The 18,296-nt window shown below is 32.4% G+C and overlaps 1 pseudogene; it reads right to left on the bottom strand.

Annotated features, from left to right (window-relative positions):
• Positions 1–3,457: 3,457 nt before the first annotated feature.
• LOC132717213 (sodium/myo-inositol cotransporter-like) lies at positions 3,458–18,003 on the bottom strand (annotated as a pseudogene).
• Positions 18,004–18,296: the final 293 nt, after the last annotated feature.

Below are 18,296 nucleotides of genomic sequence, written 5' to 3'. Positions count from 1 at the left end.
TATTTATAATCTTAAAACTTCATGCCAGAAGTTAATAAAAAGCTGCTTAGATGTACAGCTGACGTTAACAAATTTTGTTGAAAAAACAAATCAGACAGGTGTGTCCGACCGAGGCCGAGCTGTTTATGTTTACCGAATTCAAATCACTTAAACTGAACTGCTATGAATTCGAAAACCACCAGGGACTTTTTATTCTTTCGTGTGGAAACCTATCAAGCTAGTTTAAAATGTCGATCGGTTCTCTGCAGGTGCAACATTTTGCCTGAAATAATGCACAAAGGCGCACCCCTAGTCAAGCTTATGTGTAGTGTGAAAGTTTGAAAACAAACCACAAAAAACAGTCATTACCAAGAACATGCAGACCCACAGTTAACTTAGAGCGTAGCTAGCCAAAATGAATTCAAGTTAATAGATTTCTACAATATTTTTGCGAAAAAATAGGGATAATATTGAACATACAGGACACTATAAGAAATTATTTCAGATATTATGATCAATTAGGTAACATGTTCATGTTTAACTGAAAAGTAGCTTCCGCAATGTAAACTTTCAAATTAAAAGTTATATTGGACATGACACAATGTATTCTAAATAATCAAAAGCAACAGAACATTGCTATACACCGCAAATGATCTGGGTTTTTGTATTTTCTGATCGCAAGATCAGTAAATACATAGCTAACATCCACGGTCTAACACAAAATTTCCTCACAGACCTAACAACGCAAAGTAGTTCTCACTCAAAACTGCTTAAAAACCAGCAATTTAAAAGAAAGAATAATTTTTAATGTAGACATTTAACGAATTACAGTGCATTAAAAGTTTAGATTAGTCAATAGAAAATATGAGGTTAACAAATTTCGCGGATGAATATCTTTTTTACCCAATGAATAATGTTCGACTATTTCCGTAAAGCTTAATCAATGAAAATGCTATTTTTAGCTATGTCGATTACCGAATACTCCAGAGCGTAGTACACAAATAAATCTGACTGTCGAGTAGTGGAATATATACATGTCGGACTGTTTTGGCGAGAAGATTTTCGCTAAATTATTTTCATCAGTGTTTAACAACAGGTTTATCGTGAAAAAAATACCTCGAAATTTATAAGGATTACAAACACGAAATGGAAATTCTCAATTTTAGAATTACAATGTATTTTGTTTTTATTCAAGCTACATACGTATTACTTCACCGTGATGCAGAGGTAGCGCGCTCGTTTAGGGTGTGAGAGGCCTATGGTTCAAATCCTAGTCGAGGCAACATTTTTTTAAGTGTCTTTTTTAAGGAAGTAGCCACGATATGCAAGGATAAAGTGTGGCTGTCATAAAAAAATGAAAAATGATTTTTTGATGCAGCTCTAGGCATTCAAAATTCCATATGTATCAATCTCAAACTGTTATAGAAAAAAATCTAAACGCAATCGCTGCGTAAGATGAAGTATAGTATATAAAAATAAACTTATACAGGAAAGATCAGAAAATACCACAGAGCATGCAGCCCTTTGATTTTATCTAGCGCAAGTGATTATTCCATAAAATAGAAATATATTGCCAAAATTATCCCTGTTGAAAAGACTGCTAAAATTACAACTGCGTCGTATCATATTTTATTTTCAACAGCGTCGTATCATTTTGTAAAAATCATTATTTTTTAGAAAATAAACATCTCTTTTTAATGAAAATTTAGTCAATGATTGAAAAAAAATTATATTTCAAGTTTATGGTGAACTTCTGAAACAAATATATAATTTGATTTGAAGGAAAAACGATAGATAAAGCAATATGAACTGCGTCGTATCACAACATTTTCATAAAACATTCTGCCCCCGCTTCGAGTTGCAAGTTCGCTATAACTTTTGTTTTACAAAATAGATTGTGCAAGCAAATATACCGAAACGAAGCGGAAATAGTTGTAGCGTGTTAATACACATATCTGGGCTTTCAGTCATTTCCAACAAAAAAGAGTTATTAAACAAAAACATACATTTTTCGTTCCAAGATCGGCGGCGTTTGTTTACATTTTGTTAGATCGACGCAGCTTTTGATTCCCAGCCCTGATTATAGAGAAACTATTGAAAAATTACTACATTATCTAGGCTCTTGCTTTACTATCAAGCTATTGAATAGTTGAGCGCTTGTCGCACAACACTTAGTTAATTGTGATCCTGATCTTCGACATCTCTGGACCAGTAATGCACTGAAAAACAATTGTACATATATATATATATGAATCAACAGCTGGGTCAGAGAAATGAAGTCTTGTCTTAAAATCTAAATTGTTTTTATTTACTACATTTTCATTTTACATGAACTAAATTGGGGTATAAATTAATGATTTTAAAAAGAATATAGAAAGAAAAAACATCAAACGCAATTTTCGAGCTTATCTTAAATAGAAATACATATACGTGTACATTTGATATGTATAAAAAATAACATTCCCTATGAAGCAACATGGCCTGAAAGGTTAAAGTTATTTTTTTGAGAAAGGAAGAAACAATCATGTATATATTGAGACTCCAAAAATGTATTCAAAATACTGATATTGCAGTTTTAATTAAGTCTTATACACTTGTATTCTGAATAATTTTATATCAATCATTTAATATTAATACATATTTAGACATCTATTGTGCTAGCTAATCTAGATTTTTGTTGCGAGTTTTTTTTTAAAGAGATAACAATTTTACAATGTTACATATTTTCAAATATAGAATGTAAATAGTTCTCTATAACTTTCACTAGGCTAGTTCTGATTAAACGAGTTTTATATTTTGTGTGAAATACAACGTTAACACACTATTTTGATGATTAGTTGTGTCAAATACAACTTTAACACACACCGAGCTCAGGGTTCATATTTCCAAAAGGACCAAAATATATACAAGAAAACACCGAGGGATAAAATTTCACTAAAAACCAATATTTAGGCCTATTTGGCGTATTTGTTTTGTTCAAGGCACGCAACTTTCTCCATGTGTAACCGCAGTTGTCTTTCCTTTTCTTCGTCGACCTTCGTTTGTGATTCCGCAAAACGTAATTCAACGCCTTTTCCGCGCAATGCATCTCTGCAAAGCAAGAACAAACATGTTAATAATGCTATTTAAAAGGATAAGAAATCCTATAGTAAATCGTTATATACATTGAAAGACTGTTGTGTGTTTCTGTTTTAAAAAAGCTTGCTCCTCAAATAAAATAAAAGAGATATTTTTCAGAAGTAAGAAACTCGAAAAGTGCTAGTTCATGATGATACCGGGCAGGATTTAAACTGAAATTCAAGTTCTAATTTTAATTTTTCTGCCTCTAGAAATTTAGATCTATATAATATTAGGTGTCAAACCTTTATCTTCTTTCCGGTTCATCAAGTTTTTGGGTCCCTGTAGTGATGTTTTCCTCCACGGAGAACACGTGCATGTTATTATCACCTGTTGCTGCAAGATTTGTGAAACATTCTCCTTATCTTTCACCTTGTTTGTCAGGTTCTGTCTCTTCTATGTACGGAGCAGATTTCCTCGTCCAAAATGTCGTACGTGTCAACTTGAAAAGAAAAAAAAATGTTTGGTTTTTTAAACGTTGTGTATCTTTAAGTTTATGATACAACATTTATACATACTTTACGTTAATGGCCAAAGACATTTTACATGTCGATAGCCAATAAATTTTGAAACATTTGTTAATATTTAACAAACAACAATATTTTTTTATCAAATTAATGCGTATTTATAATACTTGATGGAAATCAAAACGTAGTTATTGAAAAGAATTGTATGAAAACGTAGAATAGCAATATGTACTTTTGAATCGTTTCAACCTGCCATATAAAACCATGTACTAAGGTTAAAATAATTAGATATGATTATTTATAAAAAAAATAGTTTCCTACAGTTTCATGTTATTTATATAAATTCTTATGTAAAACATTTGTTGTTTTCTGTGTACTTTCTCTATATTACGGACACGTAACTGTGACATATAAAGCTATTTAAATGTATGGAGTCTTTAAGACGACTTAAACATTAGCAAACAAATTCATTTGCATTTTTAGACAAGAAACTGTTTATGAATTTTAAATATATATAAAGATGAAAATGAACTTAAACATAACGTTTTACTCAATATATATTAAACAGGTAAATTGTAATTATTAAGAATTTAGATGTAGAAAAAATACTAATATATTGATATAATGACAAAGCAATAAGATTGACAATTCGAGCAAAACAACAGACACGACAAAGCAATTAACCCACTAATTTATCAATGTTACGGCATTTAGACTTTTGTAATGTGGTTTATAGTATAACGTTTTTATGAGGTTTGCCACATCCTTAACACAGTTAATTCTGCTAATGAAGCAAATTTGCACTTGTTTGTTTGTCATATAAAATAAATAAGTAAGGTTTTGCCGATAAAATTAACTATTTTTCTGTGTCGTTTGAAAGTGTCTTTTGCGGTTTTCAAAACAAATATCAGAAAAATGATAACGCTAACCGGAGATATTACTGTCAAAGTTAAAGGATGTTTTGCTGTTACGTAATTTATTTAGGGATTGTCACTATGGTTTCCTGGTCAACATATAAACATCAAGTATGCAATCTAGTTTAAGTAAGATTTTTCCTAGAGGTTTATCACATGAAAAAAGTTGTATATACATGTATCTCTTAAAGGTATCGTCACATTAATTGTTGTCAATCTTCATTTAAGTTGAAAACGATCTAGTGTTGAACCTACATTATAACAGTAAACTGATGACAAGATTCTAACATTTAAGTTGAAAACGATCCAGTGTTGAACATACATTATAACTTAAATTGATGACAAGATTCTAACATTTAAGTTTAAAACGATCCAGTGCTGAACCTACATTATAACAGAAATTGATGACAAGATTCTAACATTTTAAGTTGAAAACGATCCAGTGTTGAACATACATTATTAACAGTAATTGATGACAAGATTCTAAACAGTTAAGTTGAAAACGATCCAGTGTTGAACCTACATTATAACAGAAATTGATGACAAGATTCTAACCTTTAAGTTTAAAACGATTCAGTGTTGAACCTACATTATAACAGAAATTGATGACAAGATTCTAACATTTAAGTTTAAAACGATCCAGTGTTGAACTACTTACGTATTTCTCATGAGGTCTGCCGGTGAAATAACTGATGACAATAGCTTGTCACACCAGTCAACAATGTGATAAAATAGCGAGAAATACATGTAATGAAAGTTTTTCAAGATGGCGGGACGATTGTCATCTTTACCACAGCCTCACTACTGTAGTAGACAAATGCCAAGATCATCCGTATAACACCAGTCAGAAAAGCCAACATCAACGCCCAGAATGCTCCCTGTAAAATTAGAACAAACTATACTCAGAAAAGCCAACATCAACGCCAGAATGCTCCCTGTAAAATTTAGAACAAACTATACTCAGAAAAGCCAACATCAACGCCCAGAATGCTCCCTGTAAAATTTAGAACAAACTATATTCAGAAAAGCCAACATCAACGCCCAGAATGCTCCCTGTAAAATTAGAACTAACAATACTTTACAGTCTTTTACAACATCAACGCCCAGAATGCTCCCTGTAAAATAACAACATACTATACTTTACAGCCTTTTTCATAAAGTGATCCCCATAAACTCATGGTCAATTAATAAAAAGCCAAATAATGGATCAAAAACGACACTTAGACACATAGTTTCAGTTGTTACGGACATTAACACAACAAGTGAATGACTGAATGTTTGTTGGACTATTTCACAAGCTTTAAAGGCCAATTATGTCTCAGCAATTTTACAAAACTTTTCTTTTTTTTGGTATTTGATACAGTTTTCAAAAAAAAGTCATTTGCCACATAGATGGAAAATGTTTTACTTCTTTTGCTCTGTTGGCAATGACTATAATCAAAGTGAATGAGTATTTTGCATGGAAGTCAAAAATGCAACTTTGTTTACATTTGTCTACGCTTCAAGACACATTACTGCACATTTTTTCAGTTGTAAAACATCTATATGTAATATGCTCAAAATCCATTATAAACACATCATCAAACACAAGTTTGACATTTCTAAAGAACTGAAAAAATAAAGATTTCTGAAGCATAATGTGCCTTTAATGTGCCTTTAATATAAAGAAATTGGATTAAGATTAACATTTTCACTTTTTGAAGTATAGTGATTTCTTAAGCCTTGTTTATAATGATTACAATCATTCAAAATAAGCATATAACCTGTTCATTGACCATCGGTACCAGTACTGCCAGCAGAAATATGGCTGCAAAAGGTGGGGCCAAATAATTTGTAATTTCTTGTATATAAATGAAAACTTGACCCCCTTGTGTCTCCTTCAGCACTGGTACCCACGCTATTGACACGCCCACCATGATGAGTATGAAAAGTCTGAAATAAAAATGTTGTCTACAAAACCTAACTTGTATCTTCTAAAACACAAAGAACTACACAGTATTTCAAAATAAAGAAAATAGGAATCCCTAAAATAATTAAAAACGGCAAAATTAGCCTTGGTTTAATTGAGCCTGTCCATGAACGGTAGTGTTAAGTGCAAACTTACGTCCACGCCCCTAGCACCGACTTAAGCAGAATTCAACATTTAAACATGAAAATGGCGGATCTTTGAATATAAAACATCTGCAGATGTGTCAATACATTTCTTTCCTCAAAATACTTCCCCAAAAAAGATAGCTTTATATAATGATGAAATATTCTATATAATGTTAAATAAATCTTACCTGCCAACAAGCATTTTTGTTCTCTTTGAGAACAGTTCTTTCTAATTTTTAGTATAAACATCAACAGTGAACAGGGTACTGGCGCTGTTAAAGATCGAGTCCCCAAGGTCACTCATAAGAGCCGCTATCATCACCGCCATCATAAGACCACGTAAACCTGAATATAAGATCACGTAAACCTGAATATAAGACCACGTAAACCTGAATATAAGATCGAATAAATCTGAATATAAGATCAGGTAAACCTGAATATAAGATCACGTAAACCTGAATATAATACCAGTAAACTTAAATAAACATGTTCGTTTACAACAAAACTTGTTTATCGTTATTTTTTACATCAGCACATATATCGGAAATAAAATTGAGATATATGTGGCAAGGGTTCTTTCGGAAAGTTTTTGCTTCCCCTTTATGTCCAAAAGACTTTATTAATGAAGGGCTAAAGAATGTATCAAAAAGAATAACAAAATAGATAATATATAACAATTTTTTGAGTTTATTTTAAAGGGAAATTATAACTATTGCTGACAATGTATTTTGCAAATCAAACGGACATATTTCATAGTAAAAAATGTATTGGAACGATTCGGTATTTTACAAATAATGTATGATTTTTGTCATTTAAAATTACATATAAGCTTGATTTAGTTTCAGTAGTTCAGTTACTGTAGTATATTTTTGCTTTGTTTTCAAAAATTGCCATTTGAACACACACAAACATATTATTTTGACAAAAGAATATTGGCAAAATATATTGGCATTTAAGATTACGCAGAAAAGGGATAAAAGAAATATGTACAAAATGCGAATTCTGATAGTCTGAACCACATCTTGTTTCTGTAACCCACCTTCTGGCATGATACCGAGGACAAGTCTCGGATAGGCTATACTGCTACATCCAGCCTCGCTTTGACAAACATAGTTACATATTTGTGGGTCAACACATGCAACTTCGTCTGTAATAACAAAAGAAAAAAATGAACTATGAACTAACAACAAGTTGCAGCTAAGTCGGGTTTTTCTTCATATATTTCTTAGGTTAACCTTTCAAAATTTTTGAAAGGATAAGCAGTGATCCATTTCACACAACAACGATTGAACTAAAACCTTTAAATTTTACTTCTGAGTTTCTTTTGAAATTTATTGAAGAAAGTCAATGAAAGTACTTATGAATAGGAATATCATTAAGTCTATGTCATGTAAATATTTCACGCTACTCATTTGAATAAACTCCTAATCAACACTACGCATTAAATTTCAGCTCCTAATTAACGCAATGCATTACAATCAGCTCCCAATATACGCTATGCATTAAAATCAGCTCCCAATAAACGCTACGCATTAAAATCAGCTCATAATTAACGCTACATGCAAGAAATAACCTAGTATATATGAATTTTAGTCAGTATCAGTGAAATATCACGTATAAAGTATGTAAAAGGCACAGTATAAAATGGTGACCGTGTAAAGCCGAAGGCCTTTTTGTGCACATGGGGTGACTATTCAGATAATGAGTCTTAATGATCTTGCGTCCTTGAGTCTTGCTAACATATTCTGCCGCAGGATTATGCTTATCCATATTTCAGAGAGGGAAAGTTACAACAAACTTACTAAAAAGCAACATATATGATTTGCATGTGTTGTATGATTTTAATATTGTTCAAGCTCTAACTTGCATCCTGCCCAACCCCAATCTGCATGGCCCCCGATGGAAATTTAACTTTTAATTAAAGGAAAACCATTTCTTCCCAAAGCGTAGAGAACTCTGCTGACCCACCCCCCCCCCCCGGCCCATCACCATCTTTAAATAAGGGAAAAACTTTTAAAAAGGGCCGGGGAAATCAGTGGGGCCCTTGACCCATGTAAAACAAACTTTTGGGCCCCGTTTGGGAAAGGCGCTGTAAAATCACCTGAAAAAGAAAAAAAAATTAAATTTATTAAAAATAAAAAGAGTCGCCCTTTAAAAAACGCATTGAAAATTTTTAACAAATTTTTGTATATATCCGTCCCCTTTCCCACAAAAAAGAAGGTCCTTTAAAAAGGGAAAAAGGGAAAAATGAATTAGCCCAATTGTTATATGTTTGTTTAAAACCCGTTTCATCTGTACCTCTCCACGGAATGAAAAAAACATTTTTTTTTGGGCTCAAAGTCGGGATGTTTGAATAAACCCATTACAAAGGGGCCCTGGGACAAATGTTTTATCAAAAAGGAAAGATGCTAATTTTGTCAAACGATTAAAAGAAATCTGCAACAATTTCTTTTATCTCTTAGATTTGTATGTTATGAATGTCGGTTTTGTGTTGGAAGAAACTTAAAAAACCCTGAAAGTTGGGGGGGGTTACAGTGCAATTACATACAAATACAAGACAATATATTACATTGTCCAAATATTATATGGTCCAGAAAATTTAAGCCTTACGTTAGAATACCCCGATCGGCACACCAGTACAAAATAGACCCCGGCGTTTGTCCTAGGCAGAAACCCTAACCAAAAGGCAATATAGTCGTCGTCTTGCTTCACGTAACATCCGGAACGAGTTTCGGGTCTGTCTCGTGACACGTGGTGTTTGGCCATTCTATAACGTCATCTTGGTAGTTGCATTCGGGTATTTTCGGGCAAGCCCGTCATAACCACCGATCTTTGAGAAACCTTAAATTCACGATATTTACAAATGAATATGTTTTTATAACACATTTTTTAAACAGTACCTTTTCTTGCATCTACCTAATTCAAGTGCTTAATAATGTTACACATTAATTTGAAGGATAATCAAATAATAATTAAAGTGCTATTGTCATTGCGCATCTTCGTGCACGGACTTGTGTACAAAATATACATAAAAAGAAATTTAGATTACATATTTGGATCATTTTCAATTTATTGACATTGGTCATTATAATATATTTGTTCATTTGTCAGCAAAAAAACGGACAAAACATAATAGCATACTGCTGTACCTCTTTGCTGTGACTATGCACAATGTACAACTATTTCCAGTCAACCTCCACTCCCCACCCCAACCACACCCCGAAAAGCAAAACTACAAACAATTAACACCGAAAAAAAAACCCAAACAGACATACAAACATTAAAACCAATTAAAACACCCAAAATATACACATGTATACACGATATAAACAATGATATACAATAGAAACTTACTCATTGCCATTAACGTTAGTCCGCCACCAACCATCAGTATGGCCTGCATGGTGTCTGTATAAATAACAGCAGTCAAACCACCTGTAACAGTTTTGTTATGATGAAAATATAAAAGTGGTAAATTATGCAATTTGTTGTTTAAAATTTATGCAGACTAATTCGCTTTATAAATAAATTTATATATTCTTCATATATTAGAGTACCACGAGATGATAAAATTTAACATGCTCATGTCAAATTAATTGATAATATTATGGTATGTGTTGAACAATAAGATGATGTAGGATAAATGTTTTAATTAAAGAACAGGGAAAATGGTTCGATTTAGCATCAATGCTAACTCAGTCTTTTTATCAAAGCACAGAAGGCGCTTAATTTGTTTGGGTCTCAGAATGTAAGAAAGATGCAGGTTGTGAGATTATAAACCAATGTTTATTTGATTTAAACAATTTGGAAAAAAATGGGTTGCCTTATCTGGGACTTGAACTCCAGACTTCTCGCTTCCTAAGCGAGCGCTTAAACATCTCGGATATGTTAATGGCCTGAAGAAAACCATATTATTCTAAATTAGGGTTTGTAATGACGCTAACTGTTGTTTAACACAGATGTAAATTATCATGGAGCTTACTATAAGCAATGTATATCTATAAAGAATAAAACAATATTAGGAATCTTCGACCATTCGGGAATTATTTTGCTTGAAAATTAATGCGCCTGTCATTTGACCATCTTTACGCAGTGATCTCCCCCTGGATTTTTTCGGCGTTCGTGTACATGTAAAGGGAAGTAACCGCTTCAAAAAAGCCGGACTACTTTCGACATTTGCAATTAACAGCATTAGAGTCTGAAATTTCGCTACCATTATTTGTTTGGTCTGACGACCCAAACAAATAAAAAATCATATCAAGAGCCTGTAGACCACTTTTGCTAATTGTTTTGTATTTAAAATGGCAGATTTTATCTTCCTTTATTCAATATGATAAAGGGAAGTAATTGTTTGTCGACTGAATACTTTATTTATCGAAAGAGCCTATATATTGCTTGGTAGTGATATCGCAGCATGCGGAAAATAACGGAAAAAGGATAGCGAAAAGCCCTTACATTTATCGGAAAGTCTTGGCGGAAACAAACAACGAACGGTCGAAAATGAACAAATGAATACATGAAATAAATAAATGAATAGAATAAATAAATAAATAAATAAATAAGTAAATAAATAAATAAATAAATAAACATGTTAGGAACGTACCTGTCATGGTCATTATTCCTGTAACAGTGACTAGGATAAATATACATAAATATAAATCCCATTTTAGTGACTGCTGTATAAACAAAGCCCCCGTGAAAAGATCGCCCTGAAATATGAAAAAATGCCAGGTATAATTATATTACTATAATTCTTTTACTGTGTAGCTATGAATGAATTCAAATTACATTGAACAGCAGTGACAATCATACAAAAGTGACAATTCCAGCAAAAGAAGTCTTAATTAAATTGGCAAAGAGTTTATAATGCAGTTAATAATCGCTACATCAACTTCCACCCATGTTGCCCCTTTGCCGTGCTGCTCCCACTCCCCTTTACCAGTTTCCCTGCCCACGGGAATATTACTTGATATACTTATTACCATATAAAGTAAAAGTATAGCTAGATATAGCTGGTTTTATTTGCTCAAACGTCTGATTTAACAAAAACTGCCAGTTAATCAGAGTGATGAAAATTTAAACACTATCTCACCGACTTCATTCAGCTCAATCAAGTAACTTCCTTCTCAAGTTTTATGAATAAACGCTTGTAAAAAAACCCCCAATTTAATGCGTTTTGATGTTTATTAAAGTAATTCACTATGTTTACCAATGACGGAGAACAACTAGATCTAGTCCCTGTTTGACACAAAAATAAACAAGACATATCTGATGTCTTACGCCTCGATTTATAAAGGTTTCACAGCTGTGTACTATTCTTACAGAATTCGGTAATGCACTCGACAATGTATAATAATAACCTCAAATTATATAGCTTTACAGCGGAAAAGAAAATGGCTAATTGTACTTCGAATACTTACAGAACATTTTGTGAATATATATAAAATTAGAGATAGTAATGCAAAGTAAACCCGCAGCCTTTCACCGCCAAATCTTTTTGAAAGGTATTCAGGCATCGTGTACGTCTGAAAATTAAGATTATAATTATTTTTTTTGTCTAATTACGAATTTGACAATAATAATATATGAGCCGCGTCACGACAAAACCAACATAATGTGTTTGCGACCAGCATGGATCTAGACCAGCCTGCGCATCCGCGAAGTCTGATCAGGATCCATGCTGTTTGCTAACCAACCATTTTACAAATAGAGAAACTGATAGCGAACAGCATGGATCATGATCAGACTGCGCGGATGCGCAGGCTGGTCTGGATCCATGCTGGTCGCAAAACCCATTATGTTGGTTTTGTCGTGACGCGGCTCATATAACTCATGAAAATATCTGCAAAAAGAACTCTCATTATTATCGGCCAGTGATAAATATATTTTTATAATGATGAACTATTTACATATTCAATCTGTCAATTTTGTCGACCAACCAGATAGATGGAGGTGCTATGTTTACTTTACATGATTGTTTATGTAAATCTAGCTTGCCATGAATATTAAATGAGGTTCAGGTATTCTTACTATCTTAAGTGACACATACATACATATAAGAAAAACTAAAATAGTCAAGATAAAATTCAAATTTTCATTATCATGTATAAATCTAGGTTTAATGATGATGGATCGTTGATGTCAATGGCGATGGAACACTTGAGTGGAGAAAGTTCAAACATTAAGTATTCAAACATTGAATATAAACCTATGTAAATATATACAAACATAATGTTCTACTTGTTCTCTAATATTATTCAAAGGTAAAATAAGTTGAAAAAAGGTCAAGAATATAATATCAACATATTTTTTTTTAGATTGATAACTTCTCGACAAAAGCTTATCATCGAAAACAAAACAACAAATTTAAAGAAACTTACCCCACATGCAATGTACACGGGGATAAAATATCCAGCCGAGTAGCTGTAAGAGTAGGATTGCCTGAAAATAAATAACACGTTTCATTAAAATATCATGTCATTACATTACAATTGTTATCATATTTGATAATCATTTAGAATTCTGGCACCATTATTACATGGCGCAAATTAGACGCATTACCTTCTTTCAATAAAATATACTCTTAACAAAATTCTGCTTAAGCTAAATACAGGTCGAACCCGAGTTTCCTTCGATTTTAAAAAACAAAAAAAATTGTAATGGCATTTTAGGCTAAAAAAAATTGGAATTTTTTATTTATTAAAGTTTAATAGGCATTTAAAAAAAAGTTTTTCTTTTGCTTTTTGTCCTTATATTTTGGTTTCGTGTCCCCCTTTTCAAAAAATATACCCTTTAGAATTAGGGGGGTTAATTTTTCACAAAGATGTTTAAATTTTTAATTTCTTCAAAGGTAGTTTAAATTTATCAGTTATGGGCATCAGCAAAAATACACCTTTTCTGCAGTCGCTCCCTATTTTGGGGGTTGGTATTTCCCGGGATTTCTATTTTTAATATAATTTTAAAACATAAGTATCAATTTTTCCCCAAAAATTGTTAAATGATTTCTTAATTTAAAATTTCCCCTGCCCCCAACACCAATACCCGTTGCCCAGCACCCGAACCGGAAAGACCTATAAAATGTTCAGTTCCGATGTTACTGACAAACAGTGAAGCACCAATCTGAAATAAGCCAAAACTAATACAATAAATAAATCAGAGGTTCATTCTCCTGTAAATATGGTTTTACTTTGTGACATCTATCATACTATGTGTCCTAAGCATGGTTTACTTGTGATATCTATCACAATATGTGTCCTAAGCGTGGTTTACTTGTGATATCTATCACAATATGTGTCCTAAGCATGGTTTACTTGTGATATTTATCACAATATGTGTCCTAAGCATGGTTTACTTGTGATATATATCAAAATATGTGTCCTAAGCGTGGTTTACTTGTGATATCTATCACAATATGTGTCCTAAGCATGGTTTTACTTGTGATAACTATCACAATATGTGTCCTAAGCATGGTTTACTTGTGATATCTATCATACTATGTGTCCTCAGCATGGTTTACTTGTGATATCTATCACAATAATGTGTCCTCAGCATGGTTTACTTGTGATATCTATCACAATATGTGTCCTAAGCATGGTTTACTTGTGATATCTATCACAATATGTGTCCTAAGCGTGGTTTACTTGTGATATCTATCATACTATGTGTCCTCAGCATGGTTTACTTGTGATATCTATCATACAATGTGTCCTTAGCATGGTTTACTTGTGCTATCTATCATACTATGTGTCCTAAGCATGGTTTACTTGTGCTATCTATTATACTATGTGTCCTTAGCATGGTTTACTTGTGCTATCTATCATACTATGTGTCCTTAGCATGGTTTACTTGTGCTATCTATCATACTATGTGTCCTTAGCATGGTTTACTTGTGCTATCTATCATACTATGTGTCCTTAGCATGGTTTACTTGTGCTATCTATCATACTATGTGTCCTCAGCATGTTTACTTGTGCTATCTATCATACTATGTGTCCTAAGCATGGTTTACTTGTGCTATCTATCATACTATGTGTCCTAAGCGTGGTTTACTTGTGATATATATCATACTATGTGTCCTAAGCGTGGTTTACTTGTGATATCTATCACAATATGTTTCCTAAAGCATGGTTTTCTTGTGATATATATCATACTATGTGTCCTAAGCGTGGTTTACTTGTGATATCTATTACAATATGTGTCCTAAGCGTGGTTTACTTGTGATATATATCATACTATGTGTCCTAAGCGTGGTTTACTTGTGATATTTATTACAATATCTGTCCTAAGCATGGTTTACTTGTGATATCTATCATAATATGTGTCCTAAACATGGTTTACTGGTGATATATTATATGTTATTTTGGTTTTGGGGTGATATATGTGGATATATTACCTGCTAAGATTGTATATCACCCGAGCCGTTAGGCGAGGGTGATATTTTATCTTGGCAGGTAATATATAGAGGATATTCAAGTTTTTTCTATAAATACATCATTTATTTTCATCGAGTGGTATGAAAATAAATATTTCATGAGTGGCGGTAGCCACGAGTGAAATATGGTAATTTTCATGCCACAAGATGAAAATAAATCATGTATTTATAGAAAAAACTTGAATTTTCTGTTTATTATGTACATTTTTCTCCTTTTGCGATAAAATTTGAAAAACTTTCCCTTTAATTTTGTGTACTGGTAGAATTTAAAACAAAGTAGTCCGGCAAGACACCAGTGAAAATACGGAAAATATGTTTCACTGCAGTGAAAAATAAATTTTTACAGTGAAAGTACGGAAAATGAAAATACGCATTTTATTTCATCAATATTTCTCAATATTTCATTTATAAGTATATAATAAATCCACATATATCACTCCAAAACCAAAATAATAATTTTATTACCCTTCCCTTGCCGAGTTTAAACGATTTTTAAAAAAATCATTCTTGTTTCAAATGAAACGTCGAAATAAGATTCCATTTAGGATGCCCCGTCATCACAACATGACGTCACATAAATACATGACGTATTTTTCCCCGTACCTAACGAATGTAAACAAGAGAAAATGAGTAGTCTATTGAGTCACTTTTTGTAATTAATATCAAGCTTTTACAAGGTCATATTTGTTTTCAATACTAATGAGGATATGTAAAATTACTTTACTTTGGTAAATATTTATCATTTGACAGTTAAAAAAAGAGCTTGTAAATCGGAATTTACACCGCGTAAATTCGAACCGTACGCGCATCACCCCAGCGCATGTTGTTTGCAACGTGGGGTACCCAACGGGGAAATTTAGTGTGTATATTACCCGTCTGGCTCGGTAATATCAATTTCTTTCGGGTGATCAATAACCAATCAAAAAGGCGGACAAAATCTGGAAGGGTAATAAATCATGATATGTGTCCTAAACATGGTTTACTTGTGATATACATCATAATATGTGTTTCAAAAACATGGTTTACTTGTAATATGTATCATAATATATGCCTATGCATGGTTTACTTGTGATTTGTTCAAACCATGGTTTACTTGTAATATTTATCATATGTGTGTCAAAAGCATGGTTAAATTGTTATATGTAACATAATATGTGTCCTAAACATGGTTTACTTGTGATATATATCATAATATGTGTTTCAAAAACATGGTTTACTTGTAATATGTATCATAATATATGCCTATGCATGGTTTACTTGTGATTGATATCATATTTGTTCAAACCATGGTTTACTTGTAATACTAATCATATGTGTGTCAAAAGCATGGTTAAATTGTTATATGTAACATAATATGTGACATATACATGGTTAACTTGTGATATACATATCATTATATGTCATATGCATGCTTTACTTGTGATATATATCATAATATGTGTCCAACAAAAAGACGTCTACAACAATAGATATTAAACATTTAACAAATATAAATAGTAATAATAAGAAACCCATTATGGCAATAAACACTCGTAAATGTTTCAGGTTTGACGTATTCACGTTATCATGACAGCAGATGTAAGTTCTAATGAATATCAAACTTATATAGCATTTCATCCCTATCTTTGTTTCAGTCATACACAGTCATATTTTAACTATTAAAACATTTTTATTTGATTAATATAAAATCATTGAATATACATCAACATCATGAAAATACTTACAGGTAAAAAGAACATAGATCTTCCTGCGAGAAAGAACCCACCAACCGTGCTTCTGTTAGACCTGCACATTGCCTGAAATAAAATGATGTTATAATAATATGATACTTCACATTGTCTTAAAATGACGTTTTCCTTTGTATCTTTGTTTTGTTTGTTTAATGACTTGTGTTGACTGACTGTCGTAGAACCTTTGTCTTGTTTGTTTAATGGCTTGTGTTGACTGACTGTCGTAGAACCTTTGTCTTGTTTGTTTAATGGCTTGTGTTGACTGACTGTCGTAGAACTATACCGAGGTTGTGCTATAGAATATAAAAGGGGAGGTAATCACTTATGAGTAGGTTCATTTGTTATAAAAAGAATGAATTCGTGGAGAGGCTTTCTATGTTTTTCACTATACCCAAATGGGACTATTGGTAAACGGAACTAAAAGAATAATAATGCTAATGCGGAAAGCTGTGTGGGAATGCGTGTCGTCTGCAATATCAGTCAATATTATAATTACAATATTAAACTTAAACATGGGGGAAAACACAATCATCAATTAAGTTTTCAACCTTGAAATGAAAAGCAACGAAAACGAGCCCCAACCCGTATCCTCTACTTTCTAATTAGCTCAACGTTCATTATGGTCGCTTTATTTACTTCTCCTGAAGCTCAACTTTATCTCCTTTCACTTATGTAAATTAAAATATCATTTCTTTATTCAAATCACGTTCAACATAAACCTTGTAATATTTATATTTATGTAAGTATGACAAACTACTGTCTCCATGCAGTTTTTGCACTTTATATGCAGACATGTTATCCCCCCTCCCCCCTCATTGTTATGCACCTTAATTTGTTTCAATTAATGTCATTTAATAAGGAAATAATATAACAAAATTAAACAGACGGCAATTCTTAATCGGGAAACCAAAAATTTGATCCGAAAACCCCTAAAACTATATTACTTATTAAAAATGGCACTATATAGAAAGTATATTTTGTATTACACAAAAAGAACCACAACTTTGCATTAACCACACTAAACCACATATTATTTTTCTTTTAACATTCAAACTGTTTCTTTCTTTTATAAGAAAGATTAACCATGAAACATCAGAAATTGTTACAATTTGTATTTTTTTACAACTTACCACAACTCCTATGGCAATAATGATAACAAAGTATCCGGCCACCACGCCCAGATCTGCCCCGGTCAGGGAAAAATTATCTGTGTGAGGGTACTCCGCCTTAAACAAGGCAAGCCTTTCTTCTGATGTAGCTATTGACTCTGTGCAAAAATATTCCAGATTTCAGTTACCTTAAAAAAACAAAACAAATTGAAACCAGCTTACTCAACTTGTCTTGAATTATATTGAAATAAATTATATTCATATAACATGAAGGCCTATTATTCTACTTATTTTAAGCTCCGTTTTGAATAACTAACTCATTTTGACACACGTTTTAAACAACATCAGCTTTAGTGCTTGTATACAAATAATGCCGCTTTTTATGTTTTCTGAAGATGCTGCAATAATGTATTACATCAAACGAACGGTGGTTAAAATACACGCACTCTACATTT

This window comes from Ruditapes philippinarum, unplaced genomic scaffold, assembly GCF_026571515.1.
Source record: "Ruditapes philippinarum isolate M1 unplaced genomic scaffold, ASM2657151v2 ctg3334_1_1_1_1, whole genome shotgun sequence".
Taxonomy (NCBI): domain Eukaryota; kingdom Metazoa; phylum Mollusca; class Bivalvia; order Venerida; family Veneridae; genus Ruditapes; species Ruditapes philippinarum.
This window is presented reverse-complemented; position numbering and strand designations above follow the sequence as displayed.